Source organism: Lycium ferocissimum, chromosome 7 (genome assembly GCF_029784015.1).
Source record: "Lycium ferocissimum isolate CSIRO_LF1 chromosome 7, AGI_CSIRO_Lferr_CH_V1, whole genome shotgun sequence".
Lineage (NCBI taxonomy): Eukaryota > Viridiplantae > Streptophyta > Magnoliopsida > Solanales > Solanaceae > Lycium > Lycium ferocissimum.
Window position 1 is genome coordinate 6708006 of NC_081348.1, and position 21951 is coordinate 6729956.

Sequence of the window (21951 nt, forward strand, 5' to 3'; positions counted from 1 at the left end):
CATACGTGGGTAATCAGGGAGGGAAACATCAAGCTCGGGCCAGCCTTGGCCATAAAACTCCGTCACTCCTCGATCACCTGCATCCCCACATTCACGGGCACGCCATCCAAAATGCAAGAAACCACAAAGGCCCGAGGGTAAGTGACATCAGTAGTATTGCTCGAAGGGCGAACCCGTCGGGCAACGAGGTTCAGCCACCTCCGAGCCTCTGGATTAAATTGACGGCTCTTAATAGTAGAACGGGTAACACCCCATGTTGTCTTCCTCCTTTTGGACTCCTTCACTAGCGTCCTTACCAACCACGGCCTGTTTTCCTGGTGGTCCTTGGCCCTAAGCTCAACCTGTGATAGGTTGGGCAACCCATTAACAGCATTGATGGCCTCAGCACCAACCTTTATGTTAACCCCTCTAATAATAATCTCCGGCTCTGGGGAAGTCCAATCAACGGTAGGGAGCATGGCATAGAATTCCTGTCACGACCCGGCTACGGGCCATGACGGGTACCCGGGGCTGACCACTGAGCACCACTCATTCTATTGCTTATCCTGCCTTCATTCATATTTCTTATCGTTCATAATCATAGAAAATGACATTTCATTTAAAATATATTAACTTTATAAACATTAACCATCTAGGCTATCAAAATAATATATATTTGCATATACATAAAGACTGTGAGACCACACTACCCGCACATATGTATCTACGAGCCTCTACTAGAACACTGAACATATGGACGGGACAGGACCCCGTCATGCCCAAAATATATGTACACAAAATAATGTCTCAAAATAGCACCTCCGGAATAAAGAAGGGCTTCTGCAACTCTGCTGATAGCCCCTATGGATCTGTACCGTCTCTGTCTACCTGTGGGCATGAACACAGCGTCCAAAGAAAAGGACGTCAGTACGAATATTGTACTGAGTATGTAAAGCATGAGCAATAATAATACGTGATAGGAACATAAGGGTTAGCATAAGATAAAGGAACTGTTCATTTCTCATAATGCCTTTTAATAGTTGCTGTACGTACTTACCCCTTTATTCCTCTAGGGATACACTCGTTACATCCACATTTTTACATATACAATAAATTGTAATGCAGCACAACTACGTACTCAGTCATATAAGTCAGTATCACCCGTACTCGGCCCTCCCGGGGCTCGATGGTATCCGTACTCGGCCCTCCCGGGCTCGATGCATACATACACGCATATACATAGCAATATATAAATGAAATCAACATCATTCTTAACATTATTATACGTCATATAAGCATTTCATGATCTCAACACAACTAATCGTCATTTCACATTCATCATAACACACACATATACATATCATAGTGCCGTATCTGTTTATACACATTGAACATTATTCGTATTCGGCCACGTGGGGCTCGACAATATCTGTATTCGGCCACGTAGTGGCTCGATAGTATCCGTATTCGGCCACGTAGTGGCTCGACAGTATCCGTATTCGGCTACGTGGTGGCTCGACAGTATCCTATATATGTCTTCCGTAACCGGCCATGACGAGGCTCGGTATATCTCTTATCATCGCATACATCTCATAAGCTTATCATAACTTTCCATAAAACGTGTATTTAGATTAAGGACAATCTATTAAAATTTAATACCATTTCCATGACGTAAACTTCATAACATATACCGTATACTTACCATTGTTGTTCATCACATAAGCATATACATCATCATGTCGATCATATATCATCACTATCATTCATTTCATGGACATGTCATAATTCAGTATCATTATACATATATCACCAATCATACCTTAGAACTTGAAAGCAATTATAGCTGTGTCGGGGTGACGTAAGGTCGTGGATCCCCGATTACATTATGGAGTAACCATAGTCATTATATCTCACCCTGAAGGAACTAACGTGTTAAGGTGAGTGTACATGAGGAAAGCAACAATGGATCGTAGTCAACATCGTTAGCTTCATAGGTACGTCATATCGTAATCTCTAGAATCCTTAGGCTTAAACTTATCATTATCACTATCGTATTCATAGCGTATTTCTTATCTCGTATGAGTATTCATGAACATAGACTCTTAGTCTCTCGGAACATAGGAAATTTATGAAGGAGGAAGAAAATCATGCATAGGATTCATGCCTTAGGAAGAAAGGTTGAGCCTTACATACCTTTGTCGTTTAGCTATTTGATTGCTCGCTCGTTCTCCTTTAATGAACTCGTTTATACCTTCAATGAAATCCGTATCGGCATTAGCTAGGCAATCATAGGAATGTACTTACTAAAGCTAAAGAAAATGGGCAGCGTTTCCTTTGTTTTTACTACTTTCTGCCATATTCCGTATCATCTCCCAACATTCATAACATCAATCGTCACTCGTTCACATTATTTGCATTTCTCAATTTCACTCCAATTCTCCATAATCATGACCAAGGTCCATTATCGCGTTCTTTCATATCCAATACTTATTCCATGTTTTAAATGTCATTTATAACGTATTTATAATCTCAGCATATCCATTTTCATGATTCATTTCAACTACTACTCAATATTGACACTATTCACCCATTTAAGACCCATTTTCTCTACTCTTCTACAATCCATGTGTTTCAACTTACTAATACTTCAAATAACATAGAAAGATCATGAAACTCACCTTAGATGATGAAGGAATAGATCTTGAATGATAATACACCTTTTTGCACAAAAACCCTATTTCACCTTTCTTGAATTTTCTTGACTTTGATGACTTTAATAAGGTTTTCTTCACTTGATTCACCTCAATTCTTGTTAATGATCCTTGTTTCCCTTGGTTTTCTTGTGGATGAAATATATGGAAGGTTCTAGAGGTCTTGAGAAGTTGAAGAAAAGTGTGGAAATGAAATAAATGAAATGGGAGCATCATTATATAATTGAACTAAGTTCAGCCCGTCGGGAGTTCCACGGACTATTCCACGATCCGTGGAACCAAGTGCTGGCCGTGGAACTGGTCGTGGTTCACGACCAGCCAGCCACCTCCTCTGCTGGCAGTTCCACGGACCCATCCACGGTCCGTGGAATGTTATATGGGCCGTGGAAGTGGTCGTGGAATTCACTGCTTCTCCGAAATTATTCCCGTCGTCTCGCTTGATCTCCAATCCTTATGGAACCTTCTTAACACTTGTTTATCACTTCATTGGTAATCTAAGGGACATTATAACTCTTCTCCACACATCATTAAGTTGTCATCAACTTACTACTCATAAATCCCTTCAAATACTTATCGTATACATGGCCTTCTCTTGGAAACTTTCTCGTCTAACATCGGATGTCTTTAAAATCTTATTTAGAATCATCAAATGCTATTTCTTGCTTATTGAAACATCGTATACTTCGTGCTCCTCATGAGTCTATTCACTGCGCATCAACGAAAATTTTTCGAGGTGTAACAATTCCCTAACCCAATTGCAGTTAATATTTCTCGGCTCCTCGACTAGCAGACCCCAACCCATGCGATGTAGGAGTTGATAGAACTCCGGGGCCAGCTCCTCCACCCGGTCTATAAGGAAGGCCCGCTCATGGAGCAGGCCTTTAGTCTGTTGTTCCATGTAACGCCTCCTGCAAGCATGGTAGGCGAACCTAACGTATGCGGGGGGAGCTGGTGGTTATTGTTGTTGTGGTTGTTGTTGTTGTTGTTGTTAATGATGTGGGTTCGCCATAGCAGGATGAGACAGTTAGCCTAAAAAGGGAAAACCGAGTTAGAATAATGTGGAATAAATATTTAACAGTGATAGGTCATGCATGAATTAGTTGAAAAACCCAGATTTTAAATTCTGCCTTGGGCAGCTTTGCTATAGCGACCAAAGGGCCGCTACAGCGGCCAAGGATCTGCCATGGCATTGCCTTATCACTGTAGCAGGCTCGCTATAGCGAGCAGGGGCCTGCTACATCGGGTAGCTCCCATAGACGATGTCCACTCCCAGCTATACATCATTGTCACAGCGGTACCGCTGTAGTAATGGGTGGTTCGCTGCAGTGGACCCGTCTTCTCCAATACGAAACCCTCCAAAAACGCAACTTTTAGAAAACTAAAATTTTCACCATAGTTTCCACATTTTTGGCAAGGATCAAGTATTATGATAGCATGCATGACACTTACAACCTATAACGCCCTATTCCAACTACAATGAGCACCAAAATTTTGAGCATGAACATTAAAAATTGCACCACCACCAAACATCCCCACCCCAACATGAACTACCCCATTTTAAGCAGATCTTTAGTACAAAGTGATACTAGAGCAATATGAACGATAAAATAACCCTCCATGATCCAAGAACTCCCCCCCCCCCCCTCTCCCCCAAAGAAATCAAAAACCCTTGTTCAAAGAACCTAAATTTTTCTCTAATCTAGCAACTTAAGCATGGAAATTTTGAAATAGAAGGCCATATTCAAGTTGTAGAACAATGAAAGAGAGTGCATACCTTGAAATAGTTAGAGATCTGCAAGCCTCTGCCACAAAATGAACACTGAGGTACAGAGAGATTCTTTCTTTTTCCTTACTATTAGGGAAATATGATGAAAAATGAAGTGGTGAAGTGGTTAAAAAGAGGAGTGGGGAGGGATATGAGAGGTCTAAGAAGTTGAATAGAGGGAGAAATTCGTGGGAGGGGAGTGGGTTTCTTTTTTCGGTCTAAAGGATGAATGGGAAGTGGGAGGGGTGAACTAAATTCACCCCAGTTTTAAAATTGTCTGATGACTGCTGCGGCGGTGGACTTACCGATCAGCGGTACCACTATAGCAGTCATTTGACTGCTGTAGCGGGCTGTATTTTCTTTTTTTCTAGCTTGTTGCAATTTTTCCTTTTCGTGACGATAACTCGAAATCCTGCCTCCTATGGTGTAAGGTCTAAGAGTGTGGCCATTACCTAACCACACGCTGTTCGAGGACGAACGGTGGTTTAATTGGTATCTGCTGTAACGACCCGTCCGGTCGTTATTTAATACTTTCCCAAAGCCACGCCCAATCTAGGTCTACGATCTTAAATAGTAAGCCCCATGGGGTGTTTAAATGATTAATAGTGGAAAAAATCAGTTTCGAAAAGAGTTAAAAATCGTGGGCCCGGGGCAGCAAGTGGTTCGCTATAGCGAAACGACGTCAGCCGCAACAGACGTCACAGACCAGTGGATGTGTTTTTTCTATACTCAATTTTATATTTCACCCTCCTTTTTAATAAAAGACCCTCCAAGGCTGCTATTAGGTTTTACAAGAAGAAAAACCCTTGACACCAAGAAAAGAAGCTTTTCCAACATTCTCCACATTTTTCCCCACAACTATCATCTCTCATGGATTCGGATAAGGGCTAGGAGGGCGTGTATTTCATGCTATTCGTCATACAGGTATGTTACGATTTACTTGAGTTAGACTTTGATTAGCGAAACATATATATTGTGTAGAGTTGACGGGAGATTGCATGATTAGGTCTTCCGACACGGAGTTTGGATGGATATATTCATAATCTAACGAAAGTTATGTGCCAATAGTAATTAGGGTAACAACGAGTATTTGTTTTAGTACTGGGTGCTACTATTGTTGACGTTTATGCGTTACGGGACAGGAAGTGATTATTTGCGATGGGTAAAAAGGGGTATCTCGTTGTTTGGGGTAATTATCCTTAGGTATATTTTTCTTTCCGTATTTATTTTCATTTATAGTGAAATATTCATATGATTGTCGTTCTTGTTAATAAAGATGACCGCATTGGGTGGATTGAAGGAAGGCATAATAGTGATATGCCCCTCAAGGGCATAACTCATGATATTCTTTTCATTCATTGGCATCATTGCATATAATGCTTGTGGTTATGAGGTAATACATACAGCATAAGGTGATGAGTAAGTGCCAATTGTGTTATCCGGGTTGTATGGCTAAGTTTGGTTGAATACGAGGTACTATTCGACAGCCAATCACTGGCAACATTGTAAGGTAAATATATTTACATGTATGAAAAGGCATATTTGACCGGGGGTGAGGATGTGGCCTTGATTGTGACTCGTGTCCGAGGAGCGAATCCGGGACAAATGGTACATGGAAAACATGGGTCCCCTGCAGGTCATGACTACTGAGCAATGACATCAGTTGGCCTGTATGTATAACGTGATTGGGCCCTTGCATCGCATCTACATTGCATTACATTTCATACTTCTATGTCCTTATGTTTGTGTGTTGTCAGTCCATTATATTGCATTGTGTATCTCCTATAACTGTGTTGTGTTGTGTGAGGTGTTGATCAATATGAAGGTAAGTGTAAGAGTGAATTTCGAAGGGTAGACTTCTGTAGTGAGTCCGATGGACATAAAGAGTCCCATGATTGGTGGATGTGTGGTAAGTATGTTTTGTGGATGCATCATATCTTAATAAGTGAACTGGATAGAAAGATCTTAGGCTAAAAGTTAGTATAAATGAGGAGATAAGACTTAATTAATTGGCTTATGGGAATGTGGAATAGGACTTCATTGACTAGTCAGATAACCAGTATTACTATGGGGATAATAGAACCGAATAACTGGGAGTAGAGGGGTAAGTTTGTATCGGTGTAATAATCTATGTTGGGAGGCTTAAGTGCCGTTGACTTATCTGCTTATCTTATTGACTTTATATTGTGTTGCGTGAACTAATCTTAGTCGACCTACGATGCTTACCCGTACGTGTGGTGCACCGATACTACTCTTACTACATCCTTTTTGGGTGTAGGCATGTTGCAGGTTTAAGTTGAAGTTTCTTCGTGTGGATTACCAGGTATCTTCCTACAGTCTCGCTCATCTCATTCCATGCAAAGGTTGTGTCATTTATTTTGTTTACTCTTGTGTGATAGGAGCTCTTGTACTTGTCTAGACTAGATCCCGGGTAGATTCAATTTTCTTGTATCAATAACAGAGTCTGTATGAGCGTGTACTTGTAAATATTATGATCATTAAGAATTTGTTATTTATAAAACTGGCTGAATATTGGATTGGCTGGTAAGGGTTTGCATACTAGTTAGTAATATGGTAGGTGCCCGCACGGCCTGTAAGTTGGGGTCATGATAATATCACACTAGACTACTAGGTATTATGGTAAAAATGCTTTAATTAGCTAGGATTCACCAAAGATGGTACTACCAAAGATGGTACTGAGGTCAGGCAGAGAATAACCTAGGCAGACTGTTCAAATTCAGGCAGTGGTCCTGTTTGTGTGCCCACTGAACTGAGGTGGCATTAGGGCTGTTTTTGGACTTGTTCTGAGTTGGACAACCTCCTTGCCAGGGTTATTAACCTATTAAAAGTCCCTAACGCGTATCATCTCATCGTGCGATCCGTGCCGATTAATGGTATCAGAGCCATGGTACAAGAATAGTAATAGGTGATATAAGTTCAACACACTTTTCTTAATGAATATCATTAGGACTAAAAGTACTATTAAAAATACTAAAAAAGAGGAATATGATATGCCTCAGCAATTAGATCTGTTTAATAAGTGGATTATCCCTAAAATCCAGCCCAGATTAATTTATCAAGTGGTAAAAACCACTGAAGAAACAATTACAGTTGATAGTGACCATGCCACTTTTAGATTATTATCTGAAAGTAATTTAGCCCCTTATAGAGAAACCCATAGATTTATGCATATTGGGTTAGTACAGGTTGCATTCAAGCCACTTACAGTAAGAGGCTAGCCTGAAAGCTTTATAGCAGCTTTAAGAGACGATAGGAGCCAAAATTGGAAAAAATCCCTCATAGGGACAGTTCAAACCAATTTGGCCTATGGCCCTGTATATTCCTAATTTGCAAGTATCTTGCAAGATGATAATTCTCTAAACGCTTTAATATTAAGTGTTACATTACATGGTTATGATTATATGTCTGGTATAGAAGTTATATGTATTTGTTATAGGATATATTTTAAACCTTTATATACAATGAATCCTGTGTGTAAAATCATGGATTTCAAGAATAAAACTATTTTGATAGAAACTAATTTTGGCCCTATCAAATGGGATGAAATTGATTTTCCCAAAGAATGGGTCATAGAGGGAGCAACTCCTCCTCAAAATAATATTAATACTAATATTTCCGAAATTGAGCAAGCCCAAATGGGACTATAAAATTGAGGTTTTCTGAACCTCAATCATTATTAGATAAAACTAAAAGTCATAGCATCAGCACCAGATCTAGACTACCTAGATCAAATTCTTCGTGTCATTCTTATATTTCGCTAGTTGATTATATTGTAAAGTCTCCATCTAGAGCTTCTACTTCTCAAATTAGAGAAACTGATGATAATAGAATCAGTAGTCTTAAAATTGATCAACATAATATTGTTACGGGTATTCAAGACACGAAATTAACCGCTTCTAACATGGATTTCGATGGTATTTAATGGATCAAGTCCATAAAATTAATTTTAGTCGGGGATCACCCGCAAGAGAAAAAATTAGTAATGAATTTTGTATGCCCAGATAGGAACCATTTAGAAAATGATTTTTTGCGAATTTTTATAAAAAAGAAACAACGGTTTTCCAAGAAGATTTTTATAAAGATCTTTCCCAAGCCAATAAGATTATATCTTTTGTTCCTTGGTTTATGGCAAAATATGTCGGGAATTATATTCTGTCTTGGAACGCGAATACAAATTGATTAATGGAGAAATCATTAATACAGTATTTCCTCCATAACAGTCTTTTCAAATTGGTAAGGATGATAAGATCCTTCATTTTGCAGCTTTTTCAAAATTATTTGAAAATGATACTTTACAAGTTACTGCTAGGCATATTAATAATATGCTAAAACAACAAAATTATGCTAATATTTACATGAATATCTTGGGTGAACAAATTCTTTCACTTGATCGAATTGACAAACTGCAAAAAACCATTTTCTAAATAGTTCCAATCTGTGCATATAAAATTCATTACTAATTTTGTCTCTTAAGGGTGATCCCCGACTAAAATCAATTTTATGGACTTGATCCATTAAATACCATCAAAATCCATGTCAGACGCCGTTAATTCCGTGTCTTGAACACCCGTTACAATATTATGTTGATCAATTTTAAGACTACTGATTCTATTATCATCAGTTTCTCTAATTTGAGAAGTAGAACCTCTAGATGGAGACTTTACAATAGCATGGTGAGATGATACTGCAGAGGGACTTTTACTAGGTTAATAACCCTGGCAAAGAGGTTGTCCAACTCAGAACAAGTCCAAAAACATCCCTAACGCCACCTCAGCTCTGCGGGCACACAAACAGGACCACCGCTTGAATTTGAACAGTCCGCCTGGGTTATTCTCTGCCTGACCTCAGTACCATCTTTGGTGAATACTAGCTAATTAAAACATTTTCACCATAATACCTAGTAGTCTAGTGTGATATAGTTCAACACAAGGTTTTTAGCCTGTCATTTAGGCTAAATATAAATATGTAGATTAAAATTTAAAATAAAATAAAATAAAAATTACCTAATGGATAGAAGTTGTGCTCAGCAAAGATGAAGATATAGTAAACAACAAACTTTTATTATAGAGAGAGTATTTTTACAAGTAGAGAGAAGGGGGTCTCTGAAAACCTGCCTTCTACCTTAGTTCCATGTTCCTTTTATATTGGATCAATACAAAAACAAACAAACCAAAAATGACCGACAAACTCTTTTGGCTAAAAAAGTAAAGATAAAAAGCAAAAGATGCTATCTTTAAAAAAGTACAATTATTACAAAACTTTAATTAAAGTTGTTGCTTTATGAAAGCAAAGCCTTCATTCCACTTTGGTGTGGGGCCCACATATCACTTCATCTTTGTTTTGCCTCTGCCTTTTGCGGAGGTGGAAGATGTTTTCTGTTGGCTTTTGAATTGAACCATGAATTGTGTAAAATCCTCATTATTATCAGGATCTTGTGATTCACCTGCTAGACATGTCTGTGCGTCATTTGCATCATCGTCTGCATTATCATTTTCGCTATCTGTGGTATTATCAACTGATGCCATAGATAGATAATAAAGGAGGTGCCGAGGCACTGTTCTTGCCCAAATGGGTAACAAAAGGCTAATAACCGATAATATTGCAGGTTCTTCCAGTGATACTAAGGAAGAAATTACATATTAGCAATATCTGGATTTTATAAAATCCCAGAAGTATGCCACCTTCATATTTCAATGCCCTCATCGATGATGATCACGAGAACACCGATTCATATGAACAAAATGACAACAGAGAGTTAATAATTCTCATAGAGAATGAAGACCTCCAATGGAGATATGAACCTTGGCAAATAATGCAAAGGTATTTTGAACAAGCACATATATTATTCCATCTATATACTGTATATTGTATACTACATGTTATTGTAGAGTAGAATTGGTTGGCACATATAGTAATATATTCATCAATTAGTTATATTGTAATATTATATACTACATACACAAAAGGTTATATTATATATAATATACGAACTTAAATATTCTGATTTCTACTATTATATCCACAAATATTTTGTTATCATCTTTTCAGTTAAATTTGCCAATTTGAATACACCATACACTTTTTTAGGTATATTTTCATGTACTTTTCTTATACTATATACCATATCTTTTCATGTACTTTTCTTAACATTAATATGTTCAAATAATTTCTTTTAGTCACAAAAAATTAGTTGCATCAGTCATCAAGTGAAAAAAAAAAAAAAAGAATAAAGAGGAGGAAACGAAAGTTTTTTTTTTTTTTTTTTTTTAAAAAGGGTAGATGGAATATGGGATTTGAAGTTGATTTTGTTTTGTTTATTTGGAAAATTACATTCTATCTCATGCCCTTTCCATAGATTTTTTTTTGGAGGGGGGAAGGAGAGAAAGAGAAAGTAAAAAGTGGATATGCATTAATGGTTGTAATTCCTAAAATTAAGCATTATTGATATTTTAGGAATGTAAAAAGTTATATTTTTGTAATTAAAAAGTTAAAATTATGAATAAGTTATATTTATGTAATTTTTAGAAAGTAATTATAATCTTTTTAATTACCATTTTAAAAAGTTGTATTTGTGTGGCTTTTTCCATTCCAAAACTATACACAATAGGACCACTCCATGTGCACCTAAAAGCTAGAGTAACTACAAAATTGGGGATGACATCATGTACATCTTCCGGCAGTCTTTGGGAAGAAGATAGAAGTTGCATAGATTGGCTTGACCAGAAAGTATTCAAATCAGTAATATATCTTAGTTTGGGAGCATGATAGTGCTAGCAAGAAACCAATTCCTTGAATTTTTTCATGGACTTGTGAACAGTGGAAAGCCTTTCTTGTGGGCTGTAAGGCGAAAATCTGTGGCTGGCGACCATCAAATTCCAGAAGAGCTCTTAGAGGGCATAGGACAAAGGGGGTATATTGTAGAATGGGCTCCACAAGAGGAAGTCTTAGCACATCCCGCTATCGGAGGATTCTTGACTCATAGTGGCTGTAATTCCACATTGGATAGCATATATGAGGGAGTTCCAATGATATGTTGGCCATTTTATGTGGATCAACAAGTCAATAGTAAGCTTGTGGGAGAGGTTTGGAAGATTGGATTAGATATGAAGGACATTTGTGACAGAGAAATAATTGAAAATATGGTGAAGGATTTAATGGGACTAGGATGTTAGAAATTCTCTATTTAGTGGATTCACATATTTAATATAACTAGTGAAGTAGCCCGCGATTTGCACGGTTGTAAGCCGCAACATTAGTATATAAGTGATACCGTTGTTAATTTAGTATATAAAGTACCTTGAAAATGTACTCATTTCTTTTTATTAGAAGTACAAGTTGAATGAACTGGTTTTTTCGCTAGGAGATTAAAAAAAAAAAAAAAAAAAAAAAGAGCATAAACGAAAAAGTATATGTGAGTGTGACTTTTAGTACATGGATCTCTTAGAGTCGTTTGGTAGGAGGGATAAGTTATCACATGTAGATAAGATTGGGTGGGATAAGATGGGATAACTTATCCCACCTTCTATATGAGATTAATTATCCCACTTTTTATCCCATGGGATTGAGTAGGATAACAAAAGAGTTATCGCCCCAACAAACATGAGATAATCCCAATCCCATGGGACTAATAATCCCACCTCATCATATATATCCCTCCTACCAAACGACCCCTTAATTTACTTGTTATAACATACATATATACATACAGAACGAATTATATTTCATTTGTAACGGTTAAAAGAAATAAAAAATGTGAAATAAATACTTAGAGACAGAGATATCCTGCAAGGATAAAAAGCATGAATCAACAGTATATGAATAATAATATCAACAGCTACTCGATACCTTCCCTTCAATCCATCTTTGTTGGAGTCGTCAAGCTGCTCTGCTTCGGCTGCCACCTTATTTAATCAGTAATGAGCAAGATACAACAAAAAAACTTACACCATACTTCAGACTGATATTCAACTTTGGCAACATAAAAAACGAGGACAATCTTTGAAATGCAAGTGGTGCACCGTATACTTTTTATAACATCTGTTGGCTTAATGAACCAGATAGAAGGAGAACTCCTTTTCTTTTAATAGAAGTAAATGGTCAGCAGATCTCTTGCAAGAAAATTGAGGAGCAACAGCTGTATCGAAAAGCTAATCTACACTCTTCCGATAATCAAAGTCCCTTCATGATCAGAAACTGAAGCTAGTCATGGTTCGAGCACTGAGTCAGCAACAGGTTAGAAATCACACAAACAAATAGTTTAAATTTAAAAGCTCCAAATTCAACGTGAACACATGACTTTCTAAATGAGCCAAGATAAGCATATGACTTTCTAAATGAGCAGACTTTTTCTTCGAAAATTGCACTGTGAACTCTAGCCTTCCAAAGCTCCTTTCAGCCCCATTCATGAGTGCATATTGATTTCTCGAAGACATCTGGAAGATGAAACAATATATTGGATCAAGTGCCGTCAAGCTAAATGGGGCAAATTATCAAAGACCAATAGAATAAAATGCATATATAGTTAATATTCGAATTTGCAAAATCAGTTTTTGCAAATTTTAAAACAAATGCAACCTAAGTATTATACCTTAACTTGGAGCCGGAGGGATCATATAGTTAATCCAGTCACCTATTAAAACGACAATGAACTTGCCATATCAGTATTCTGTATAATTCTCAAAATTATTGTAACTGGAAATAAAGCAAAACAATATTCAAAACTAAGTTCGTACCCTTTCAGCAAGAGTACGGGCATCTGTGGTCTGACCCCTTCTTGCTCTAACATGAATATAATCTTTTTGTGGCACTGGAAGCTTCTGATCATCTTTGTTCTTTTTCTACTTTCCATCCCCTGCTGCTGCATCACTTCTATTGTCATGCTCTTTTGCTTCTGTACTATCTTTATCATTTTGTTTTTTTTTTTCCATGAGACTTGCTTCTTTTGGCATTTGATTTATTAATTTCTGTTGAATCTTGTAGAGAAATAAATAACATCTATTTCTGTTTTTTCAGTTATGGTAATCTATAGATATATAATTCCAGGATAAAGGCCCGGTGATGTGGCAGGCCTCATTGATCAGGAATACTATTTATCTATTTTCTCCTATTTTCTATTTTCTTTTAAGGCTTTCATCCTTATCGTAATAAAACCAAACGTTTTCTCGTTGTAATTGCACCATTTCTGCAAAAACAAAAAGCCATTCAATGCGTCACTTCCAATTCCTATTACTTCTTCTAGCAATGCCTGTCTTACATCTGCTTCTTCCTCTCCTTTCCCACACTTACACAGCATAAAACCTCTTTCCCTTTTTTCTCACAGGTAAATGCTCTCTCATATTTGATTCGTGTTTTCAAAGTTCTCATATCTTTCGTGTTTCATGTTTTTCTATGTTCTATATTCTCATATTTCTTTCTTTATTTAAGTTAGTTGTACCAAACAAAGTTGTATCTTTTGGTGCTGTTGTTGGCTACTTGTGAGATTTTGTTAATCTTGAATGTAATCAGCAGAGAAATAGGTTGAAGGATGCCGACAATGTCCTCCATAAATTTTCATTTGCCTTTTATCAAAAAGCCTTTCTAGGAAATTATCAACGGCCACCTTATCGAATGCTTCGAGTGTGGGGACATCCCATAAAAAACCTTACTGAATAACCCAACGGAAATCTTATTACTGCTTCGTGTTCGGGTCCTATACAAGATTCGGCTTTGTTTGCCCTCTGTTACTGATCTTCTTAAGTTTTCCTGATCGGATTATGCTAGAAAGTTTGAATCTTCATGTGTTACAAGGTAACATTTGAGTTCAATTGATCTCTTTTCTATTTATTTAATGTGGACATTCTATTTTCATTACGATACTGTTATTAGCTTTTGTTGTGCTAACAAATGTAGCAAGGTCTCTGGAGCTGCATTGCATACTCAAGCAAGGGTAAATTTATGTAGAAAACATGGGTCACGTGAACCCATGGTCACCCGACCAAACTCGGTATATTATGTATTTAATTATTAAAATATGTCTAATATTAACTGAAGGAACCCACGGTCAAAAGAGACTGAGTGGACCACTGGTTAAGTGCTGATTTTAATCACTTAAGGTCGTGAGATTGAATCCACTAAATGCACTTTTGCATCTTTTTTTTTAAAAAAAAAAAAAATAATAATTCTAAAATAGTGAACCCATCCTCTTGAAATCTTGGATTTGCCGCTGTGCTCAAGAACTCAATAACGTGTTCTTAAGCAATGGAAAGAAATTGAACAGAATTTCAAGGTTTTCAAAATAACTATTTGAAGATGGGAGATTCTTCAGACTCTAAACAGATCCTACTGGAGGAAATTGGCATAAAGTGTCAAGATGACGCCAAGTACAATAAGAGAAATCAATTCCAAAGAGGAAAGCTAAAGAAACCACCGTAGAGGGTACTGATGTGATTTTCTAAGTTCTTGGATTAAAGAAAGAAATATGAGATATCACGACCCAAACAGAGGGCCATGAAGGGCACCCGGAGCTAATCTCCCAAACACCTCTTCTCATACATCTCATAATCATATCTAGGTGGACCACAAAGATAACTCATAACTATGATAATTTGTAAGGGCATGAGTCCCAAAAGATAAGGGCACATCTATATAATCATCCTCAACTATGCCCATATGCACAAGCCGACAAGGCTGCCAAAAATGATACACAAAAATATGAACCGATGAGGTTATAAAACATCTAACTATATACATTTGTCTACGAGCCTCAACATAGAGTGCATGAAATCATAAAGACAGGACAGGACCCCGCCATGCCCAAATAGGTATACAAAAGAATAATACCACTAGATTGCAGCTCTAAAGCAAATGGAGCGCTCCTGAGAATTCGCTGATGAAGCACCTAAGGATCTGATCCGTCTCCCTGCCTACCTGCGGGTATGAACGCATCGTCCACAAGCAAAAAGACATCAGTACGAATATTGTACTGAGTATGTAAGGCATGAATAACAACATAATAAAGATATGGAAAGTAACATGAGATAAGAGAGATAACTTGTACATCTGGATGCCTCTTAAGGAGGATGTCATGCATGCTTAGCTTTTAAAAAAAAAACATTTTTCATACATATATATATATATATATATATATATATATTGCTGCGGAACACGCAGCCCGATCCATATATCATATCATCCCCCATCCGGGGCATCCCGCATCCGAGGTAACATCATAATCTGCCCACAGCAGTGGTGTGCACTTCTACGTGTCTGCTCGGCCGACTATAGCGCGGCGCGGTGTGAGAAAATACATACATATATATAAAACATGCATGAGAGCCCAAATAAAAGCTATAGCTCTATCGAAGTGATGTAAGGTCGGTAAACCTCCGATTTCTATTATCGAATCATTATCATCGCTATATCTCACCTTGAAAGAACAATAATCGTCTGGTGAGATCAACAATAATGAATAAAACCAATAATCATGGAACAAGCTCAATAATGTCATGAGAACATCAAGAACTATAAGCTTTGGCATCAAGAACTAAAAGCTTTGGTATCTTTAGAAATGGAATCATCATCATCATCATCATCATCATTATAGAGAACTTTTATCAACAATACTACAAGAACCTCGAGAGTTATGAGTTTCTAGCAATTCTAGGAAATAGGACATTATGTATATCATGTATGGGTTCATAATAATGGAATCATGCTTTAGAAAGAAAGGGTTAGCCTTAACATACCTCGTCATCTCCTTAAATACTCAACGCCTATCCTCCCGAGGTCGTAAATCTACATTCAAGATGATTCACACTCCGGGTAAGTCATTGAAACGCTTATGTGGTCAAACTAAATTAATAAATGAGCTAACGAAAATTGGGCAGCATTTCCCCTTATATCTTCTATTTCCTCCAACTCAAAAACAACTCCCAAAACCACAATAAAAACATCAACAATTCCATAATCAAAAGATTACATTCCAATTATACTCAATCCAATCCCAAACTTCTTTTCATAAACAATCCATAACAACAACTTCAATACAACTCCTTATATACTTGTATACCACACTAACTCAACATCATTTTTACCCCTCATAACAAGATTATACTCATAACATGCTAACAATTATAGCTCAAGTTAATTTACAGCTCAAGTTAATTTACAACTCTAAATATGATCAATTCATATTTGAACATTTCCTCATAACTCTTTTCACTTTCTAGGACTTGCTAAACCTTCAAATCAACTTAACATCAGAGATAAGATGAAGAACATACCTTGTATTTGAAGAATTTCAACTCACACAATATGCTCCAAGACTTAATCCCCACAACTCCAAATGAAAGCTAGAACATCCAACTTCCATAAATTAACTTAGGTTTTCAAGGTTGATCTTCTCTTGATTTGAATTGGAATGATTTGGAGTGTTTATGGATGTTAAGGGAAGCTTAGAGAGACATTAAGGATTTATTTTGGGTGAAAAATGAAGCCTAGGTCATGAAAATATCTATTTATAGGCTTAGGAAAAAAATTTCCACCGACTTCCAATTTCTGGAAATTTCGGGCAAAGTACGGGTTACTGTTCATCTCGTACTTCAAAGTATGGGTTACTGTTCATCACGCACTTGGAGGTAAAAAAAATTTCAACTTTCTGGAAATTTCGGGTAAGGTATGTCCAAAATGTACGGGACGTACATTTTTGTACGGGCTGTACTTTATCCCATACTTCTCAAAATTACGATCTGTCAGTTGCATTGGAAAAAAGACTTGCCAAGCTTCAATTCACATAGGTTATGGATTCCGTAACTCCTTATATTCTAAGAGATATGCCTCTCTCAAGATGGACCAAAATTTCCTGTTGGAATTCTGCCAAGTTTTCCCAAATTTTCAACAAACTTAATTTCTTCTATTCGCTTGATCCTGAAACCTTTAAATACTTGTCTAACACTTATTAAAAGTCTTCCTTAACCTTATAGGGGTATCATAGTCTCTCTGGACTCACATTAATTTACTTACTACACAATCGACACGGAAATTTACGAGGTGTAATATCCTTCCCCCCTTAGAAACATTCGTTCTCGAATGTTAAACTCTTAGGAATTCTATAAAATTTTTGCCAGAGTTTCTCCTGTAACTATACCACTACCATCCTGTCATAACAACCCAAAATATACAATGCCTCACAGGGATACAACAACAACAACAACAATAATGGCCCCACATGACCAAGAAATCATAAAAAGAAAGCATTACGCACTTGAAGACAATAGTGTCTCTGTCTGAACCTTCTCTGGAAGTGGGAACAAATGTGGATACCTGAACTTCATATCTTCCTCAGCTTCCCAAGTCATTTCTTCCCTATTATTGTTTTTTCCGTAGAACTTTAACTGAAACTACATCTTTAGTTCTTAGCCTCCGAACTTGTCTATCGAGAATTGCAAATAGGAACTTCTTCGTAGGATAATTGCTCGGTGACCTGGAAATCATCCACAGGTACAATTCTGGAAGGATCTCCAATGCACTTGCGAAGCATTGACACATGGAAGAGCGGATGGACTGACTCCAAGTCTGAAGATAGGTCCAGTTCATAAGCTACATGGCCCACTTTGCATACAACCTTGTAAGACCCAATATACCGAGGACTAAGCTTACCCTTTTTTACCAAATCTCATGATGCCCTTGTAATGACCCGTTTGGTCGTTATGGCCTTTTCGGTATTTTTATTCTAGGGAACCGTTGGCATGCTTCTCGAGGTGTCTAGACTGGGATTCGGGCAACTTTTGTGAAATATAGGCTTAAAGTGAAAAAGAGTTGACCCAAAGTTGACTCGATCAACGAGAGCTCCGTTGGGAATTTCGAGGCCACGGGCGCGTTCGTAGCGTGTTTTTAAGTGTGTCTATGTGTATGGTATATGAGCAGATGGCCTCGGGAACTAGTCGAAAAATCGGATCAAATGGTGAAACTTGGAAAAAAATTCTGGTGTCTGATCTGCTGGTGTCCGCTGTAGCGACACCAGTACCAATACAGCGGCACCGCTGGGGAGGTGATAGTGCCGCTAGAGCGGTGAAGAGAAATTGTGACTAGACCGCTGGGGCGGTCTGCTTGATAGCTGAAGCGATACCGCTGGGGCGGTGTCTCGACCGCTAGAGCGGTCGACGAGCAGTTTTATAAATTTAAAACCCCAAAACCCTAGTCATTATTTCTATTCCAACTTGAGAGCTTTGTGGAGGCAAATTTGAGGATTTTCAAGTGGTTTCTTCCCTAAGGTAACATTCCTACCTTATTATAGTTTCATTAACCTCTTTTAATCATCTAGCATAATCTAGAATCCGTAGAATCTAATGGGTCTTTAAATGGGTTTCTTGAGTTGAGTTCTAAAATCAAATTGGCTTCCTAGATTTTGAATAAATGATGCTAATGTTGCTATTTATGCTAAATAATGATAAATCTAGGCTTGTTAACCAATAATCTTCCATGCTAGAGTTGAAATTCATGAATCAAAGTTATGGTTCTTAGACCCAATTTGGGGGTTTTCATATAAATGATGATTTTGAGAATTAATCAAGTATTCCTATGATTATAGTAAAGGGTTTTGACCTTTTGGTATTGAATTTGGTATTTTAACCATAAATTTTAGTTTTACCCTTGAGTCCCGTTTTTCCTAAATTAAGGATTGGGTTTTGACCAGAATAAAATATGCTCATTATGGGTATAATTATTCATGTTTTCTTACATAGAATTCGTATGTGATAGAGTTTGATTGTTTGGAGACGCTTCGAAAGACGAAACAAGATGTGGGTTCGTGGCACCTGCTCGGCTGCCAGGTAGGTTATGGCTTTCCCTTTGGGTAGACTTCGGTTAGTTTCCTATATTCGTGTGTTAGAAGGAATGGAGAATGCATGTGTAGGAATTGGAGATTTAGGATGGAATCCTAGGATGGTATTGATGTGTGATTGTGTGTTCGGGCTTGTGGCCTGTAGATTATGTAGGATGTATGATGTGGCTTCCTTCAAAATCGGTGGATTTTATGTGACTTGGGAGTAGCGGACGAAACTTATTTTTGTGCCTAATGATGAACATTTCCCGTAATATGTGATTACTTGTGTTATGCCATTAAAAGTGAATCTAGTGGATAAATGGGAGGATGAAATGTACCAATGATTGTGATTGAGTCCAAATGAGTTGTGATGAGGGATTTTGAGTGTAGGGTGAGATTTGTGTTCCTAATTTAATGAAGTGGCAAAAATGTATATCGATTGGTTGACCTGTTGTATGTGGGACTAGCCACCCTGTTGTGTTGTGTTTGACTGTTCTATTGTGTTGGCTTGATGCCATGTGTAGTTGGTAGATATTGAATTCTGCTTTGTCGCCCTGATTGGGATAGATTTGACATATCCCTTTGTTGGTATTGTGATATAGATACATTGTTGGTATACCCACCGTAGTATTGTGATATTGATATATTGTTGGCATACCTACTGTTGGTATTGTGATATGATACGTTGTTGGCGTATCCGTTGCCGGTACTTGTGATATTGATATATTGTTGGCATACCATTGTTGGTATTCTGATATGGTACATTGTTGGCGTACCCCATTGTTGGTACTTGTGATGTTGAACTTGATTGTTGACGATTGATATATGCATTGCACACTTTCTCTCATATTCATGATGCATGGCCGATACCCGGTGATGATCCGATATCGTTGATTGAGCGGAACTGATATTTGCTAAGTTCTTTTACTTGAGTGTTTCAGGTGATTGATTGTAGCATGTTCGGTGGTGCGCGGTGCCTAATCTGAAGGCCTTCTCCCATTTCATTCCGGGACGGAGGTTAGGTCTTATAGTGTTATGTAATTCGTGTCTTAGTCGCTATTGTACTAGTCTAGACCAGGTCATTGGAACTTGAAAAGAGTCTTACTTATTTGACGGTTGTAAATATTTTCAATATTGAAGTTTTTTATATATTGATTTCTGCTGTTAATCGAAATTAGTTATCGGAGTATTCAAATTGTCTTACTGATTTCTATGCTATTGATTGAGGGTTCGCCTGCCGAGGAGGAGAAGGTAGGTGCCCGTGCGATCCTGAATTTGGTCGTGACAACCCTTCATTGGCGAGACCTTCAAGAATGCCTAGTCATTAACTTGGAATTTCAGGTCTCGTCGGCGATTGTCTGCATAAGATTTATGTCGACTCTGGGCTGTCAATAATCGGTCCTGAATAAGCTTGACCTTCTCCACTGCTTGTTGGATCAAATCTTTCCCTATTAACTTAGTTTCCCCTACTTCGAACCATCCAATTGCTGATCTGCATTTTTGCCCATATAAAGCCTCATATGGAGCCATTTGAATCTTTGGAATGAGAGCTATTGTTGTAGGCAAACTCAATAATCGATAAGTGATCATCCCAACTACCTCTAAAATCTAACACACATGCCCGTAGCATATCTTCGAGAGTATTAATAGTAAGCTCAGCTTGTCCATCAGTCTGTTGATGAAATGTTGTGCTAATACTCACCTGAGTCCCAAAACCTTCTTGAAAAGACTTCCAAAAATTAGCTGTAAATTGTGCTCCACTATAAAAAATAATGGATACTTGAACACCATGGAATCGTACTATCTCTTTGATATAAAGCTTCACATAATCATTAGTTGAGTATGTAGTTCTGACAGGCAGGAAATGAGCTGACTTCATGATTCTATCCACAATTACCTATACGGAATCATACTTACGCTGCGAACGAGGCAAGATGTTATACCTCGTAATTTCGGGTTGTTGCGCGGTAAATAGACTAACGCAAGTTAAGGTGCTTATGGTGTCCCTACAAGTAAGAAGGGATACTTAATGATTCTAATTAAGATTCCAAAGACACTTGAGGAGAGAGAGGAAAGCTTGTTGGAGAAAGTTAAGGCAGAGAGTGTGTTATCCTATGTACAAATGTACCAGCAGGTATTCCTGGTAATTCACAGGACTATAAGTTGAACGGATCGAATCGGCGAAATCTGAACTGAATCAAGAAAATTCTGCAGACACCAGTCATTGTCGAAGGGTCGTCGACATGTCGACGGACCGTCATTGTGCACCGTCAACATGCTCCTGCAGGTTGAGATCTGCAGGCGCAATTCGATTGGTCAAGTCGACGGACCGTCGACCCAACCGCCAACATGTTTCTGCAATCAGGGATTTTCAGGCGTAGGTCGACGAAGCAAGTCGACGGATCGTCGACACGTCGACGGGTCCGCTCGTCGAACCGCTTCTCTGGAACCTTCCAGTTTCAGTTATAAATAGATGAGTCATGTTCTTAATTTTCAGATTTCACTTTCTTTCTAAGTCTTGGAAGCTCTAGAATATTCCTCACACCATAATATTATATATACAAGGGAAATCAAGGATTAAACACTAAGAATTAGTAAAAAAAATCAAGTGTATGGATGCTCACTAGGGTTTGTAGAGATCAAGAAGCCCTTTTGTATTGAAGTAGGGTTTTCTC

At 37.8% G+C, this 21951-nt stretch overlaps 1 pseudogene; it reads left to right on the forward strand.

Annotated features, from left to right (window-relative positions):
- The first annotated feature begins 10150 nt into the window (after positions 1–10150).
- LOC132061885 (7-deoxyloganetic acid glucosyltransferase-like) lies at positions 10151–11815 on the forward strand (annotated as a pseudogene).
- Positions 11816–21951: the final 10136 nt, after the last annotated feature.